General features: G+C 39.0%; 1 protein-coding gene across 3 annotated transcripts in view; it reads left to right on the plus strand.

The window, feature by feature from the left end:
- The first annotated feature begins 779 nt into the window (after nucleotides 1–779).
- Nucleotides 780–18,512, plus strand: part of usp16 (ubiquitin specific peptidase 16) — a 210,019-nt gene continuing 192,286 nt past the window's right edge. The window contains exon 1 of one of the 3 annotated variants that reach the window (XM_039744906.1): nucleotides 780–852. The gene's annotated coding sequence lies outside the window, so the exon portion shown is untranslated. Of the gene's footprint in view, nucleotides 853–877; nucleotides 914–18,512 lie in introns of those variants that run through there. The other 2 variants (XM_039744907.1, XM_039744908.1) reach the window with 2 other exon arrangements.

The following is an 18,512-nucleotide window of genomic DNA, read 5'->3' on the forward strand; positions in this document are numbered from 1 at the left end:
CGTGTCTGTTTGCTTTGACAGTAACACAAAAGGTGCTAATTTAATGTTTCAGTAGCAGAAAATGTATTCTACATTGCCTGTATCAACAGCAACTGCTAAATAAAAATATTTCCAAGCTCAATTTGGAAGAATGACTAAAGAATCATGTAGTGTTTTAAACCATTTTATATTGTAATGAGTTGGAACAAATCCTGATCAGTTAGTGCCCCTTCTACACTTTGGAGCCATTGCCCACCAACCCGTTTGTGCAGAGCTTCAAGCAATTTGGTACCTATATCCCACCGAGGATGGGTATGGTTTATAGTGAGGACCAGACACCACTGGATGGGCTCCCCATACTGGGACTGTTTGCGGTTTCCAATCAACCTACCCTTCATGTCTTTGAAGAGAACACTCTGGTACACCAGAGTAGCGGGAGATAACGGACGTGCAAATTCGGTACAAAAGTGTGGAAGGCAGAGAACCTGCTGCCTGAGGCATGTTAGCCAATGCGTGTTCTCGGAATGACATGACGGGATTTAGAATTTTATAAAGTGTTTTATATAGTAAGACGTACTTCACTTTTTCAACACTTGTTGATTCAGTACTGGATCGCAGTTATATATTCCACATCCTCAGATTTCCAAACGCTTTTAAAAAATTCCAAAATCTCCACAATTAAAAAATTATATTTTTAAACGCGGTGTGGCTTTTTTGTACTTATTAAGTTATGAATTTTAAAACATCCGTTCATAGATTACTAAACAATTATCCTTCCTAACGCTAGAGGGCGCCATATAAAATGTCGTTAGCCATTCACACGCAGTGAACGGATGTAGACGTAATTTCAGGGAAGCGGAGCCGGGTGAGTAGGTAAGCTTTTTGGGATTTGTGGACGTTAGTGCACGTGTCAAGAAGATAGTTTAATCATTGTGTAAGTGTAATGTTACCTGAGGCGTTAATGAGCTGTTTTACTATAAAAATGATAATGAAAAGAATCCTGAGTAGATAAGACAGTATTGACAGAATGTGTTATTCCCTTTATAAGTAACGTGAGGAGAGAGAGGAGATCATGGGTGTAACGCTACAACATTCCTTTACTCAGTTCATATAAAATAACTTCCAGGTACTGAATGAGAAATTTTAGAACTAAGGTGTACTAAAAAAGCAGATTTTTAATTAAGGATCCTTCGTAATTAGACACCCATATTAGTGGCTCTGCGCTGGTATCTGGACAGTTGCGATATAAACAAGTAAATGCCCACTCTTGCCAAATTACTAATGTGCATAGTTCAGTTGTATTATTCTGTTTTTCACGGCTTAACGTAACCAGAAGATCTGGCTGACACACTTGGGACATGCATTGTTTATGAACCTAAACAGCAAAAATGAAGCTAAAAATGTGCCTATATACACCATGTTTCGTTTTACTGCCTTAGCAGGGCCAGCAAATGGATTGGTTTATGTAAGGTTACACAGTGATAGACTCAACAGCCAACGAGGATTTAAACTTGAAGTAAATATACGATGCATTTGACATTTTTTCTGAGAACCATCTAGGTATTGTTTTATTCAGACTTCTAGCATGGTTTTGAAATACAGTATGCTGCATGTGGAAGTTTGCTGGTTCAAATCTTGTTACTACCAGAAAGGATCTTACACCGTTGTGCCCTTGTGCATGACCCTTAACCTGAAAATTGCTCCAAAGGTGGTGTGAAATGACAATTTCCTCTTGGGTATTAAATGTATCAGAAATAATAATAAAAATAAACCTTCTGTAGGTTAGCCACTACTTGGTATGGTTAAATTCAAACTGAAAAGTTTGGTGTATGTGAATTCCTTTAAAGGCAGCTTTAGTTTTAGTGTAAAACTGTAAAGTTAAATTGGATGAAGGAACAGCAATAACTTGTTACTATAGAAAACCATTGGATGTTCAATTAGCTGTGCTTTGGTCTGAGAAGCACACTTATCTTTTTTTATTTGAAAACATTAGCTCATTGCTGAAGGTGCTGTGTACGTACTTGTGTCTAAATTTGAAAATGAAACGGTATGCAAGTGGGTCTGGTCTTTCCCGATTACAATGGGCTCCAGGTGGTTTCTACTTTGTAATCTGTATATTTGTCTTCCGATATTGTCTTAGTGTACATTACATCACTATTTACTTATATTCTTATGATGATATACTTTATTAATCGCTGAGGAGAAATTGTCTTATTGAGTGGCCAAATTACCAAAATAAAAAAATGTTTTACTTAGATACATACATATAGAGTATGGCATTTATTTGGAAAAGTTTAATATGTGTACAGTGATATGTAAGTACAATTACTCCAATAAGTTTTATTCATTTAGTAATGTCCAAGCTTTCTTTATTAACGCCCCTTATATTTGTAACTTGTTTAAGCAGATCTTCTACCTTGTTACATTGACATTTGTTCCTGCTTGTCACAATGTTGATTGATCAGTCCCAGCTGTAATGAGAACAAGGTAGCAGTTAACAATGCAGTGTCAGTCCACTGTAGACTATACACATACTCATTTGTACTCAGCCCTTATTTGGAGTCTTTAAACAATACAAAAAAACAGACAATTCTGAAAAAAGAGAATACAAAAAAAGCATTGCATGAAAACTGCTTACATAATTGATGTTGAAAAATAAATACAATTACAGTCATATGAATAAGTTTGGGAACCCCTCTCAGCCTGCATAATAATTTACTGTACTCTGCTTTCAACAAAAAAGATAACAGTGGTATGTTTTTCATTTCCTAGGAACATCTGAGTACTAGGGTGTTTTCCGAACAAAGATTTTTAGTGAAGCAGTATTTATTTGTATGAAATTAAATCAAATGTCAAAACCTGGCTGTGCAAAGATTTGGGTACCCTTGTAATTTTTCTGATTTGAATGCAGGTAACTGCTCAATACTGATTACTTGCAGCACCAAATTGGTTGGATTAGCTCATTAAGCCTTGAACTTCATAGACAGGTGTGTCCAATCATGAGAAAAGGTATATAAGATTGTCAATTGCAAGTTGTGCTTCCCTTTGACTCTCCTCTGAAGTGTGACAGCATGGGATCCTTAAAGTAACTCTCAAAAGATCTGAAAAGAAAGATTGTTAAGTATCATGGTTTAGGGGAAGGCTACAAAAAGCTATCTCAGAGTTTTACACTGTCAGTTTCAACTGTAAGGAATGTAATCAGGAAATGGAAGGCCACAGGCATAATTGCTGTTAAACCCAGGGGCCTCGTGTATAACGGCGTGCGTAGAACTCGCACTATAACATGGCGTAAGCACAAAAGCCGAAATGTGTTTACGCACAGAAAAATCCAGATGCAGGAATCTGTGCGTACTCCAACTTCCACGTTCTTCCGTTACATAAATCCCGACCAGCGTGAAAACTAACGCTCGTGCACGCACATTATGTAACGCCCCAGATCCTCCCAGAATTACACCTATTTGAATATGCAAATCAATATAAATCGCCCTTAAGCGCAGCCTTCTGTGAAAAGACAATGGGAAAAGCACGGGGAAAATATAAGAATTTCAGCGAATACCAAGTGGAGGCAAAGGAAAAACATACAATTTGTTCAAATAAACCGTGGTATAATCAACAAAAGGAAGTTGATCGAGTGACATAGCGTGTTGGAGAAACTTGAAAGCTCACATTCACAAAATCGCACAGTGCCGGAAATAAAAAAGAAGTCACATATCAAAGTTGCCGTGAAAAGAAGAGTTGTAGCCCACTGTCTGAGTGTCATATGAAAGTTTATTAGGGTACAGAGAAAAAAGGCACACGGTGGGGAAAAAGCACGAAATGTCAACTTCAATCTCGACATTTCCACTTTAATCACGTAGTTTATTTTGTCATTTAGTAGAACATTATAAACTTCATCTTAAAATCGTTTAATTAACCAGTTTCTCAAATCACATCGTAATTAAAGTAGCACGTTAAATGCTTTGTTTTGTATTTGATCTTCTATGTGCTCTATGTGTGTGAATCACTACTTGCTTTTTAAACTGGCTCTCTTCCTCCAACTGGACACAGAGTCCATTACATTTGTAACATTACAGCTCTCTGAATAAATAAAATACTGAGATGTATACGTGATGTCATTTTCATGATGATAGGAGCTAAAGCACATTATTAAACATGAGTTTCATGAGCCTCGTGCTCATGACAAGCATTTATCTTTTGTCAAAATTTGTCGCTGCTTTTTAGCTGTGTTGTTATTTTCTCTTTCTGTTTTATATTCAATATATATTGGCGTGCGCCCAAGAGTCCTTGCTTTTCTTTCCCCAAGTAACCGATCGCCATACAATCAGCTCTGTAATAGACGTTAAGCCATCTGTAAGCTTAGCGCCGATTCTTCAAAACGTTTAAAGAACATTGAAATATCTTCATAGTACATGTTTAATTATTCTATCCTTCACGACACTCCCAGTGAAGAATATAGATTATTTAAATGAAGTTAAGGTTTTATGTGTATAATTTAACAAACATATTTTGCTGCATTTCACCTTAAAAATGATATCGTCATCATATGTAAATACGCGCTTTATAAAGTGGTTCAGATTGTGAGATATTATAACTGTAGTGCAAGTTTACAGTGGGGTGATTGTACTTATAAGTACAAACCGTTCTACAAGGAGCAATTGATTGAGTGCATTTAAAGTTCTTGGGATTAAACTGTTTCTGAACCGCGAGGTCTGTACAGGAAAGGCTTTAAAACATTTTGCAGTGGCTGAGACAGCGTGTCCTTAAAGCTGTCTACCGATAATTCTCTTTCCGATCAGCTGCTGCTGTGATTCACACTCAGATATAGGGATATAAATACTCCGAGTCGTGCAGTGAGAGTAATATGGAAAAAGATGATCCGCTGTGGCAACTCCTAACGGGAGGAGCTGAAAGAAGAAGAAGAAGAAGGAGGAGAAGTGAGAGCAGTTATGGTATTTGGAATACTATGGCTGTTTCCTGGACCATTATATTGTTACGAGTTAATTACAATCAGATGCATTACACTAATAAACAATATGCGGTTAGTTTCTGTGTATTTATAAAGCCGCCTCATGAAAATAATGAGTAATCACACAAGAACAGTACCATTGCTTTGACGCTGGGTGCCGCCAGTTTGCAAAACCGAGCGGAGAACTTGCGCACGACAAGGCATGAGGTACCGTGGAAAAGTGCGTGGCTTTTACGCCAAGTGTAGGTTTTATACATCGCGATTTGAACGTGGAAAAGTTCTTACGCAACATTTCTGTGCGTACGCACCGTTTATACATGAGGCCCCAGGTTTGACAGGCCAAGAAAAATACAGGAGCAGCATATGTGAAGGATTGTGAGAATGGTTACAGACAACCCACAGATCACCTCCAAAGACCTGTAAGAACATCTTGGTGCCGATGGTGTATCTGTACATCATTCTATAATTCAGCACAATTTGCACAAAGAACATCTGTATGGCAGAGTGATGAGAAAGAAGCCCTTTCTGCACTCACACCACAAACAGAGTCGCTTGTTGTGTGCAAATGCTCATTTAGACAAACCAGATTCATTTTGGAACAAAGTGCAAAAATTAAGTTATTTGGTCATAACAAAAAGCACTTTGCATGGCGGAAGAAGAACACCACATTCCAAGAAAAACACCTGCTGCCTACTGTTAAATTTGGTGGAGGTTTCATCATGCTGTGGGGCTGTGTGGCTAGTTCAGGGACTGGGACCCTTGTTAAAGTCAAGGGTCGGATGAATTCAACCCAATATCAACAAATTCTTCAGGATAATGTTGAAGCATCAGTCACAAAGTTGAAGTTACACAGGGGTTGAATATTCCAACAAGACAATGAACCAAAACACAGTTTGAAATCTACAAAGGCATTCATGCAGAGGGAGAAGTACACTGTTCTGGAATTGCCATCACAGTCCCCTGACTTGAATATCATCGAAAATCTATAGGATGATTTGAAGGAGGCTGACCATGCTCGGCAGCCATCAAATTTAACTGAACTGGACAGATTTTGTATGGAAGAATGGTCAAAAATACCTCCATCCAGAATCCAAACACTCATCAAAGGCAATAGGAGGCATCTAGAGGTTGTTATATTTGCAAAAGGAGGCTCAACTAAGTGTTGATGTAATATCTCTGTTGGGGTGCCCAAATTTATACACCTGTCTAATTTTGTTATGATGCATATTGCATGTTTTCTGTTAATCCAATTAACTTAATGTCACTGCTGAAATACTACTGTTTCCATAAGGCATGTCATATATTAAAAGGAAGTTGCTACTTTGAAAGCTCAGCCAATAATAAACAAAAATCCAAAGAATTAAGGGGTTGCCCAAACTTTTTCATATGACTGTATAATCAATAGAGTAAACCTCAACGTCCTGAGTTAGACATTTTAGAATTACTGATGCTTAGTGTTACTATTTGTATTGTGTTAAACAGAGGAGGGTAAAGTAATTTGCTCAAATTGACTCAGAGCTTAACCTTAGAGGATTGCCCTTTAGGACTACTTCAGGGTATCCAGCTCCAAGGGTATAAGAAGGGTCCATCCATCCATCCATCCTCTTCCACTTATCTGTGGTCAGGTTGCGGGAGCAGCAGCAGCAGCTTGAACAGAAATGCTCAGACTTCCCTTTCCCCAGCCACTTCTTCTAGCTCTTCCAGGGGAATCCCGAGGCTTTCCCAGGTCAGCCGGGAGACATAGTCCCTCCAGGGTGTCCTGGGTCTTCCCCGGGGCCTCCTCACGGTTGGACGTGCCTGGAACACCTCGCCAGGGAGGCGTCCTGGTGGCATCCTGATCATATGCCCGAGCCACCTCATCTGACTCCTCTCGATGTAGAGGAGCAGCAGCTCTTTTTTGAGCCCCTCCCGGATGACTGAGCTTCTCACCCTTTCTTTAAGGGAAAGCCCAGACAACCTGAGGAGGAAAATCATTTCAGCCGCATGTATTCGCGATCTTGTTCTTTCGGTCACTACCCAAAGCTCATGACCATAGGTGAGGACAGGAATGTAAATTGACTGGTAAATTGAGAGCTTTGCCTTACGACTCAGCTCCTTTTTCACCGCGACAGACTGATGCAGAGCCAGCATCACTTCGGACACCACACCGATCCGCCTTTTGATCTCACACTCCATTCTTCCCTCACTCATGAACAAAACCCTGAGATACTTGAACTGCTCCACAGGGCAGGATCTCGCTCCCAACCCTGAGAGGGCACTCCACCCTTTTCCGGCTGAGGACCATGGTTTCAGATTTGGAGGTACTGATTCACATCCCAGCCACTTCACACTCAGCTGCAAACCAATTCAGAGAGAGCTGAAGATCACGGCCTGATGAAGCAAACATGACAACATCATCTGCAAAAAGCAGTGACCCAATCCTGAGTCAACCAATCCGAACCCCTTAACACCCTGGCTGCGCCTAGAAATTCTGTCCATAAAAGTTATGAACAGAATCGGTGACAAAGGGCAGCCCTGGCGAAATCCAACTCTCACTGGAAACTGGTTTGACTTACTGCCGGCAATGCGGACCAAGCTCTGACACTGATTGAACAGGGACCAAACAGCCCTTATCAGGGTGTCCGGTACCCCATACTCCCAGTGTACCCCCCACAGGATTCCCCGAGGGACACGGTCAAACGCTTTTTCCAAGTCCACAAAACACATGTAGACTGGTTGGGCAAACTCCCATGCACCCTATAGGACCCTGCTAAGGGTGTAGAGCTGGTCCACTGTTCCACGACCAGGATGAAAACCACACTGTTCCTCCTGAATCCGAGGTTCAAATATCTGACGGACCCTCCTCTCCAGAACCCCCGAATAGACTTTTCCAGGGAGGCTGAGGAGTGTGATCCCTCTGTAGTTGGAATACACCCTCTGGCCCCCCTTCTTAAAGAGGGGGACTATCACCCCAGTCTGCCAATCCAGAGGCACTGTCCCCGATGTCCATGCAATGTTGCAGAAATGTGTCAACCAAGACAGTCCTACAACATCCAGAGCCTTGAGGAACTCCGGGCGTGTCTCATCCACCCCTGGGGCCCTGCCACCAAGGAGTTTTTTGACCACCTCGGTGACCTCAGTCCCAGAGATGGGGGAGCCTGCAAAATTGATTCATGCACCTACCTTGAAGGGAACTTTAGCCACTGCTTATTGGATCGAGGTCCCTTCTACTTGCAGATTCAGTACCTACTTACAGATAAGTAATTTTATCAGTCAGCTCAGGCTTTTGGCTAAATGTTTAAAATAAAGTGTTATTTTAGGTGCTATTACATCTGATGGCATCTCTGTAGAACTGTCAGTTTATCTTTGAGTAACACCTCTTAGAATGCTGAGGGAGGCGTGGGTGGTGTTGGCTCCCTGTTAATGTACTACTGAAAGCTTGGCAAAATGGGTCAATGTAGAGTTTGTCCTACATTACGTTTGTTGTTGTGTTTAGTAGTGATAGATAAATAATTCGTTTTATGCTGTTCGTTCAGAATGATATTATTGTTAGACTTTGCAATACTTTTAATTTCTTGTTATCTCGGCTACAGAAAGTGTTAATAGCATGATTAACAAGACTAAGTGTGATAAAGGAAAATTTATAAGAAAGTGAGGCTAAAACAGTATTAGCTTAAAAATTACTCTGAAGTGAATCTTACAAAAAATGTGAAGTATTTCAAACGAATATGTACTGTACATTATATTTGGACACTATCAGTGTTTTAGTCTATAATAATGATCTGAAAAAGTGTCACCCTTTCTGTTCTGGGTGTTGGATTTGAGGTGTTGAGTGTTTTGGGTGTGATTTAAGGAGGCACTTGGTCTAGTCTGGTCTGTCCTTGACCTAAAAAAAGAAGAGTTATGTTTCCTTGATGTAGAATCACCAGATAGAAGGGATGAATGTGAGGATGAAATAAAATATTTCTTATTGTCAAAGGTACTGTACAAGAAGAGGAAGAGTTACTGAGTGATAGTCATTTTTGTACATATTTCTCTTAATATTATAAGTCTTTGACCATTTTCTTGTATTTTTAATAATTAATAGTGGACACAAGCTGTAAAAAAATTATCACAAACACTAACAATGTTTCTTCTAACATCTCCATATTGGGGTTTTAATTATCAGTAGCTTTAGGTCCATAAAATATTGAAGTATTATGTCTGATAGATAATTTAACATTCAGTTAAAAACATGGGATGCAAATTTAAACTACTTTACTTATTATTCAGTTTGGTCAGCTGAAGCTTGTGAATCATAGGTATTATAAAAGTAGGTAGCAGGATCAGCTCCTAATAATTCTTCAAATTGTTCTGGGAAAAGCTAAACATATTTTGCCACACAAAAGGCATGACCTAAATATGTCAGAAAAACCACTGAGCTTGAGAAGTGCATGAAAACATCAGTCTAAGAAGTATTTGCATCCTTTAAGTAGAGCCAGATAACGGTAGATAGTATCTATGCAGATGCTGAACTAATTATATGTATTGTTAGTTCCAAGACAGGTTAAGTAACATACTCAGGGTTGCATAGTGAATTTGTGATAAAGAATGGTCTGTTAAGCTTGCTTTTTCAAAGTCCAGTAAGTTTGTGACTAGGCCACAGTGCCTGCCTGCCTATTTAATATACAGTAATTACTGTATGCCCTGCATGCTATAGTGTTACTGTCTTCTTAGCCTTTGTTAAGTAACTTTCCAGTATTTACAATCACTCTAATTTTGATAATAGGTGGATTGACTGAAGAATGCTGTATGTTTAAGGCAGTTCAGTGTACCAGATGTATGCAATCAGTGTTTTCATTACATGAAAAAGGAGAGTTAAAATACTTTGAAAAGTGAAAAAGAAGTTATTACTTTTTATTTTTGTGTGCGTATTACCTATTTTGTGTAAGTGAACATTGGCTGTCTTTAATTGCATATTCTTATATATTAAAATTTAAGAGTAAGTTTCTGATTTGTACTTGCTTAAAATATTTTTTTAATCCTAATAAAAGTAGTCATGTTTGTTAGTAACACTCAAGAGTGTGTGTTGTCATCTATACTAATAAAAGACAAAGCCCTCACTGACTGACTCACTCACTCACTCATCACTCTCCAACTTCCCGTGTAGGTAGAAGACTGAAATTTGGCAGCCTTATTCCTTACAGCTTACTTGTTGAACTTACTTATTTATGGCCTCATCTTCACGGAATTTGGTAGGCGGCTTCCCTGCGCTAACCGAAACCGATATACGTACTTATTTCGGTGGTATGACACCATTGTCGGCCGCCATATTGAACTTTCCAACATCACTAATTCTCCAACTTCCCGTGTAGGTAGAAGGCTGAAATTTGGCAGGCTTATTCCTTACAGCTTACTTACAAAAGTTAAGCAGGTTTCATTTCAAAATTCTACACATAACGGTCATAATGGTCAACAACGTCCGCCGTGTTGAACTTTCGTATTTATGGCCCCATCTTCATGAAATTTGGTAGGCGGCTTCCCTGCGCTAACCGAAACCAATGTACGTACTTATTTCAGTGGTATGACGCCACTGTCGGCCATATTGAACTTTCCAACGGTCTTTGTTACTTATGGGCCCATCTTCAAGAAATTTGGTACGCGGGTTCCCAACAGTAACTGAATCCTACTTATGTACATATATACATTCATAGCCTGCAGCTCGGTCACCGTGTGAGGCAGCGTTGGGTCCCCCATTCCAACGCCTCCCACGTTGTTGGCTGCCTGCCTATATAAGGCCATCCGTCGCTCCGGTCTCTACATTCCCTTCCTTGCTTCGCCACAGGATTCACGTCTCCCTGCTGATAACTACAGCCTTTTTATTTAATCCACGGCTTCTCCGCTGTTTTATTGTTCGTTTATTACAATTATAGTGATTGTGTAGGTATTTTAGACTTACTTTACATTGTTCAGGTACCCATTTCCTTTATCGTTCCAACCATACCCCTATTAACATGTCTATCGAGGTGATCACCATCGATCAAAGAACTGTCACTTACCGAGTGGTTTCCATGCCCGGAGATGGCACCTGCTTTTTCCATTTTCTTTGTTACATATTGCATGGCCATATCAGGCTCACTCTTGATATCCAGAGGAACATTGTGTCTTATGTATTGAATGACTGGGACAGGTTCAAGGTGTGGACTGATGATGGTACAGGAGATAATTATACTACACAGGAGCACTATAAGATTGAAATGCTTAAGCCCTTCACCTATGGTTCTGCATGTGAGTTGATGGCTGCCGCTGAATTGTTCGGTTGTTGCTTTCAAGTGTACCAAAATGGCCAAATATTTTACACCTTTCGACAACCACCAATGCCTCTTAAACATCTTAGATTCACAGGTGACGATTTCAGTAGTGGACACTTTGATGTTCATGAATGTTTAAACTCTCAAAAGCTGGATGTGAAGTTATTGATGAAGCCGGTTGTATGCTTACAACGCTTGACAGATGCCAAATGTCACTTCAACACAAGTCCTGCAAATACTGTCGTAATTGAAACAAACCATGAAACTCAAACCGATTATGACAGCAGCAATCCAAGCTGTGAGATTTGAGGCAAGATTGCTTTTCACATGGCCACCTGTACATTGCTTGCTCAAGAGTAAGCGCAGCGCACAGCTTGGTCATATTACAACCAGAGGGCTGAAATGACAATGTGGTATACAAAGAGATCCTTAACAAATAATTATTGGTATATTTTCCCTCAGTTTAAAAAGGTTTAATTTTCTTCTTAATAAAAATTTTAAGGTAGTACTTCACCGCTGCGAAGCGCGGGTATTTTGCTAGTTTAATATATAACTTAAGTATATGTATTTATTGAAAAAGCAAGAGTTCCAATATAATTAAGTTGGGTAATTTCAGTAATACTGTATATAGCAGAAATACAAAATGAAAAAGACATTTTTCCAAGTCCTGTGAAAATGTTAAGTAAAAAGATAAGTAAAATTGAATACAATATTTTGATCAATATAATGCCTGACCAAGGTTTCTAATAAAATGCTCAGGTTTTAGCAAGGTCCAATGTTATCAGAAATCTCAATATTTTATATTCTGATATTTAAAATCATGACCATTTTCATGACTTTATTTTCTACCAATACCCTAAATTGTTATGGAAATATGTATGTATGTGTGTATCTGTTCAGTAAAAATAATATTTTTTCAGTCTTTCAGGTCAAGGTTTGTGAAGGTAAGGTTAGATGTCAGAGAGGAAGAGAAAGCCAAAGGTCAAATTTATTGGAATTTTATTTAAAATGACCTTATGGAGCCTATTGTTCTTTTTTGGGGAAATCTGAGGTAAAAGTTATCTGACCTTTGTAAATGGGCATTCTTTTGTACATTATAGTGTCAGACAGATGTTTAGGATGTGGGTGCAAACTGGTCATTCATTTTTACATTATAGTGCCCAACAGATGTTTATAGTGTTGCTGCAGTTATGATAGATCTGGTGATGTTACTGTCTGTTGCCCAGTATAACGTTTAATTGAACACCAGGAGGAGTGATCAGTTAAAAGCTAGTTATTTTGGCTGCAGCTAAGGGGGGCAATAATGCAATATAAAGGAGCCTTTCAAGCAGCCATGGTAAGAATTTAATATGCTAAACTAATTGAACGTATTATTTGATCAAATGTTAAATCAGAATGAGTGGCATTTTGTTTTTGCACTCATAAATACTCATTTTCATACATTCTGAAAAATGTTAAATCAGGTTTCTAGGATGTTGGGAGATTCTCTCAGTTGTGGCAACAGGTGATGTAAGTCCTGATTCGACTGCCAGCCTAGCAGAGGATTCTAAGTCATTTTAGGCTATTGTTGTGTTTAACTTAACTTTCACAATATTTGAATTTAGAAGTAAAGCCAAAGAGCCACTGAAAATCTTTGTGGACTTTGTGAGAACATGAAATTCTGAGACGGCAACTTCTTCTTTTGGCTGCTCCCGTTAGGGGTTGCCACAGCGGAGCATCTTCTTCCATATCTTTCTGTCCTCTGCATCTTATTCTGTTACACCCATCACGTGCATGTCCTCTCTCACCACATCCATAAACCTCCTCTTAGGCCTTCCTCTTTTCCTCTTGCCTGGCAGCTCTATCCTTAGCATCCTTCCCCCAATATACTCAGCATCTCTTCTCTGCCCATGACCAAACCAACACAATCTCGCCTCTCTGACTTTGCCTTCCAGCTGTCCAACATGAGCTGACCCTCTAATGTACTCATTTCTAATCCTTTCCATCCTCGTCACACCCAGTGCAAATCTTAGCATCTTTAGCTCTGCTACCTCCAGCACTGTCTCCTGCTTTCTTCTCAGTGCCACCGTCTCCAACCCATATAACATAGCTGGTCTCACTATTGTCCTGTAGACCTTCCCTTTTACTCTTGCTGATATCCGCCTGTCACAAATTCTTCCTGACGCTCTTCTCCACCCATTCCACCCTGCCTGCACTCGCTTTTTTGCCTCTCTTCCACACTCCCCATTACTCTGTACTGTTGATCCCAAGTATTTAAACTTTACTCCCTGCATCTTCACCATTCCATTGACCTCCCTCTCATTTACACACATGTATTCTGTCTTGTTCCTACTGACCTTCATTCCTCTCCTCTCCAGAACATATCTCCACTTCTCCAGGATCTCCTCAACCTGCTCCCTACTATCATGTTCCTTTCTCATTTTCATTTAAAACTTCTAAACACTACCATGTTGTTTTTTTAAGAACTTTAACTTCATTTGTCTAAAGTACTACATATTCACAAGCACATGTGCATTAATCAGTACAAATTCTGATGTCTAATAAAGCACTCTTTCAGTTCGACCTGATTTCAAGACAACATTCAGGGTTTCCAGAGCAATCTGTTTACACATCTTGTATGAAATATCTCCCAATAATTTTAAGACTCGACATCAACACCAGTTCCCCTATCATTTTCTGTACTGCTTTTCTTTGGTAGGGGCTGGGTAATCATGAATGGTAACCCAAAGAAGCTTTTTGGAGCCTCAGTTTCCCTTCAGGACTTGCAAATAAAATGGTATTACATGAAGGAAAACCGTGGTTACTGCCACAAAATAAGTATTATGGTAGGACTAGCTGTGTTCAGTTATAGTGCTGTTGGTTAATCAGATGTATCAGAAGTACTACTGTACATAACTAAGTACTTTTCTGTATAAAATATTTGTAATTTTTATTTTATCTTACAAATAGTATTAATTTGAGCTGTTACTGAACATGCCACATGCAGTTGCCCATGAGTGAAATATTTCTGCTGCAGATCAATTCCTGCTTTTCCTAGTGACTTAGCTTTTGTTGATGGTCATTTACAAAACTGAATTTTACAGGGAACTGTATTCTTTTGAATTGAAACTGGTAATAAGTAGAAATAATGTGAATTTTGAGTATACAGTAATCCCTCCTCGATCGCGGGGGTTGCGTTCCAGAACTCCCCGCGATAGGTGAAAATCCGCGAAGTAGAGACCATATATTTGTATGGTTATTTTGATATATTTTAAGCCCTTAGAAACTCTCCCACACTGTTTATAAATATTCTCCGCACAGTTATACAGTAAACCCTCGTTTATAATGGTTGATCCGCTCCAGCCAGATAAATGGACTTCCAAGAAGTAGGATTCTTTATTTATAAATTTAATATTATCGCAGTTAGAGCATTGAAAACCTGTTTACGACCTTCTAAATACGTATTTTAACATTATTGGAGCCCTCTAGACATGAAGTAACACCCTTTAGTCAAAAGTTTAAACTGCTCCATGACAAGACAGAGATGACAGTTCTTTCTTACAATTAAAAGAATGCAAATATATCTTCCTCTTCAAGGTGCGCCATCAGGAGCAGAGAATGTCAGAGAGAGAGTATAGTAAACAATCAAAAATCAATAGGGCTGGTGCGCTTTTAAGTATGCAAGCACCACTATAAAGCGGCGTAATGAAGTGATCAATGTGAAGGTAGCCTTTCAGCATTTTTTTACAGGCGCGTCCGTATCTTCTAAGCAAACAGCCCCTCTGCTCACACCCCCTCCGTCAGAAGCAGATAATGGGGCCAATCATACGTCTCCCTGATGGTATTGCATGATGGATAAGTATCTGCCTGTATTTCTCACAGAGAGTGAGACACAGAGAAAAGCAAACAATGAAAAATCAATACAGGCTGTTAGAGTTTTTAAGTGTGCGAAGCAGCGTGCGGGAAGCATATCGTATATCATTGAGGAGTTTAATTTACGGTAATATGTAATACGTGCTCTGATTGGGTTGCTTCTAAGCCATCTGCCAATAGCGTCCCTTTTATGAAATCAACTGGGCAAACAAACTGAGGAAGCATGTACCATAAATTAAAAGACCCATTGTCCGCAGAAATCCGTGAACCAGCGAAAAATCTGTGATATATATTTAGATATGCTTACATTTAAAATCCGCGATGGAGTGAAGCCGCGAAAGTCGAAGCGCGATATAGCGAGGGATTACTGTATATTATTATCATTAGATGTTTATGATATTCATTTGTTTATGTTGTTCACTCATGCATTTTCATCATTTGTTTTTCATTAGTTGTCTGTATAAACTTCATTTATTTTTTTATTTTTTGCCATACCCATAGCCAGACCTTAAAGTTCTAACAATGAATTTTGTTTTCCTTTAACTTATTACAAACAGAAATGATGTTTACAGACTGCACGCTTACAAGGCCCACATACACAGAACAAGTGGAAAGAAATCATTTTGTGTAGTACAAACAGCATGGACAGTGGAAAATATCTACAGTCAGGAGAGGCGAATTTTGGTGGGACAGGTCCTTGGTGACAATGGTGTGAAAGAGATTGCAACAGAAATCCGTATTGAAGGACATCACCAACAGCAGTATTCGGTTATGTAGCGGAGGTGATTTAAATTAGATTGATTCAAAACTAAATTCAAAAAATAATCTGGACTCTCCATTAGCATCAAAGCATAAAATTAGTGCTGTTGCAGTATACTGTATAAATGAAATGCATATATGGCCAAGTTCATCATGCTGCCACTGTTTGACTACCTTTGAGTCTTTCTTCATAGGTTATCTATACTAATAAAAGTCAAAGCACTCACTCACTCACTCACTCACTCACTGACTCATCACTAATTCTCCAACTTCCCGTGTGGGTGGAAGGCTGAAATTTGGCAGGTTCATTCCTTACAGCTTCCTTACAAAAGTTGGGCAGGTTTTATATCGAAATTCTACGCATAATGGTCATAACTGGAAGCAGTTTTTCTCCATTTACTGTAATGGAGATGAGCTTCAACGCCGTGGTGGCGGAGTTTCGTGTGACATCATCACGCCTCCCACGTAATCACGCAGCACATAGAAAATCAGGAAGACCTCAAAAAAGCGCTGAAGAAAACATATAATTGAGAAGGCAGCGAAACAATAAGAAGCGAGCGAGTGACATATACAACCATATTGATGAGTTCTGCTACTTCGGAAACAAAGCACGATGTAAACCTACACTTTAAATTAAGTTCATAGACAGGCTGCCGCTGGCGTTTGTAATTTAGTGCCTGCCCATATAAGGCCGTCCGTCAGCGGCAATCCAATAGCAAACTCCCACTAAATATTCACGGGTTAAGGACTGTGCTTATGCAGAGGAAGATGAGATGGTCAGCGTGGTGTTTGGCACAAACTCAGCGAAACTGCGAGAGAAAGTTTTAAGTGCCAGGACTAAGGTAACATTAAATAAAGCTATGGACATAGCACGAGATGGCACCAGCACAGCTGGGAACCTTCGATGCAAGTACACCGAGTGGCTCACGGAACTGACGCAGTGCACAGATAAAAGCAACAGTTCCAAAGAGCTGAACAAAACCTAATAACACAATTGAAAAGGCAGCAAAAAATATGAAGCGTCTGATAAGCATATTCATAAATGCAGCTACTGTGGAAACAAAGCACACGGTGGAAAAAGTCAATGTCCCGCTAAAGGAAGACAGTGTAAAAAAAACCCGTGCATGCAGTGTATCAGGTCTCAGATAAAGAAGAAGACGAGCTGTTTATTGATGCAGTAAGAAACGAATCGATGAATGAAACCTGTCATCTTCACAACGATTGACAAACACGGAATGTAACTTGAACACAACACATCCTACAAATACGAACCTGATTGAAAGAAATAATGATAATCAAATCCTTGATGACAGCAACACTCAGTAACACTCACAAAACAAATACTGTATATTGAAAGTCATGTTACGTTATTTTTAAAATGTTCCCTTTTCTTTTTCTACCTTTTTAACACACTACTTCTCGCTGATATCGCGGGTATATATATATATGTATATATATATATCCCGCTCTACATACTCGAATAATGGATACTTTATTCACCATCAATGATTGTTTTGGTAAAGCCATACTCAGTGTATTCATTAGATGAACGGTAAAAAGTAAGAGCGAGGGGAGGATGACTCATTGAGGCATGCAGGCTGTAGTGCGTCAACTCTATCTGAATTGCGCGATCACATTTGAAAAAATATATCTTTTCAAGTTCTATTTAGTCCATATGTGTCAAACTCAAGGGCCGTGGGCCACATCTGGCCCGGCGTGTAATTATATCCGGCCCGCGAGATCATTTTATATACTGTACTAGCAGAATACCCGCGCTTCGCAGCGGAGAAGTAGTGTTTTAAAGAAGGTACGAAAAAGAAAAGGAAAAATTTTAAAAATAACGTAACATGATTGTTAATGTAATTGTTTTGTGATTGATATGAGTGTTGTTCTCATATCTATCTATATATATATTTCTCTATCTATCTATATATATATATATATATATATACCCGCTTGGCAGGAGAAGTAGTGTGTTAAAGAAGGAAAGAGAAAGAAAAGGAAACATTTTAAAAATAATGTAACATGATTGTCAAAGTAATTGTTTTGTGTATTTGGCGGCAGCGTCACGAAGTTGTTTTCGGTAGCTGCATCAGAAAATGTACCACGACGTCTGACACGCGTCCTTTTTACTGTTTTCTCACAGCTTGGATTGCTGCTGTCATATATATATATATATACACACACACACACACATACATACATACATACATACATACATACACACACACACAAATTATATACATGTGTGTGTGTGTGTGTGTGTATATATATATATACACATACATATACTTGTGTATATGTTTGTATGTGTCTATATGTGTGTGTATAGGTTTGGTCACTGAGTGCAAGGGAAAAATAATAAATTATAGTCTATAAGTTATTAAACAGTAAAACATTAACGCTTTTAAGAAGTACAGGTACATTGAAATTACATTTTCTATGTGAACATTCAAATTTGTGCCTCTGGTAATGTGCCTTACCGGCATTTAAAGAAAATTAGTTTTGTGTCCTCTGCAGTGTTAAGCGAGAAAGGCTTTGGTTTGGGATAAAAGGAAAAAAGGTGTAAAGAAAGGAAAGTTGCCTTTTCTTTTATATAGTATAGTAAAATACCAGCCAGAGCGGAGAAGTAGTGTGTTAAAGAAGCAATGAAAAGAAAAGGAAACATTTTGAAAATAACGTAACCT

Source organism: Polypterus senegalus, chromosome 2 (assembly GCF_016835505.1).
Source record: "Polypterus senegalus isolate Bchr_013 chromosome 2, ASM1683550v1, whole genome shotgun sequence".
Taxonomy (NCBI): domain Eukaryota; kingdom Metazoa; phylum Chordata; class Cladistia; order Polypteriformes; family Polypteridae; genus Polypterus; species Polypterus senegalus.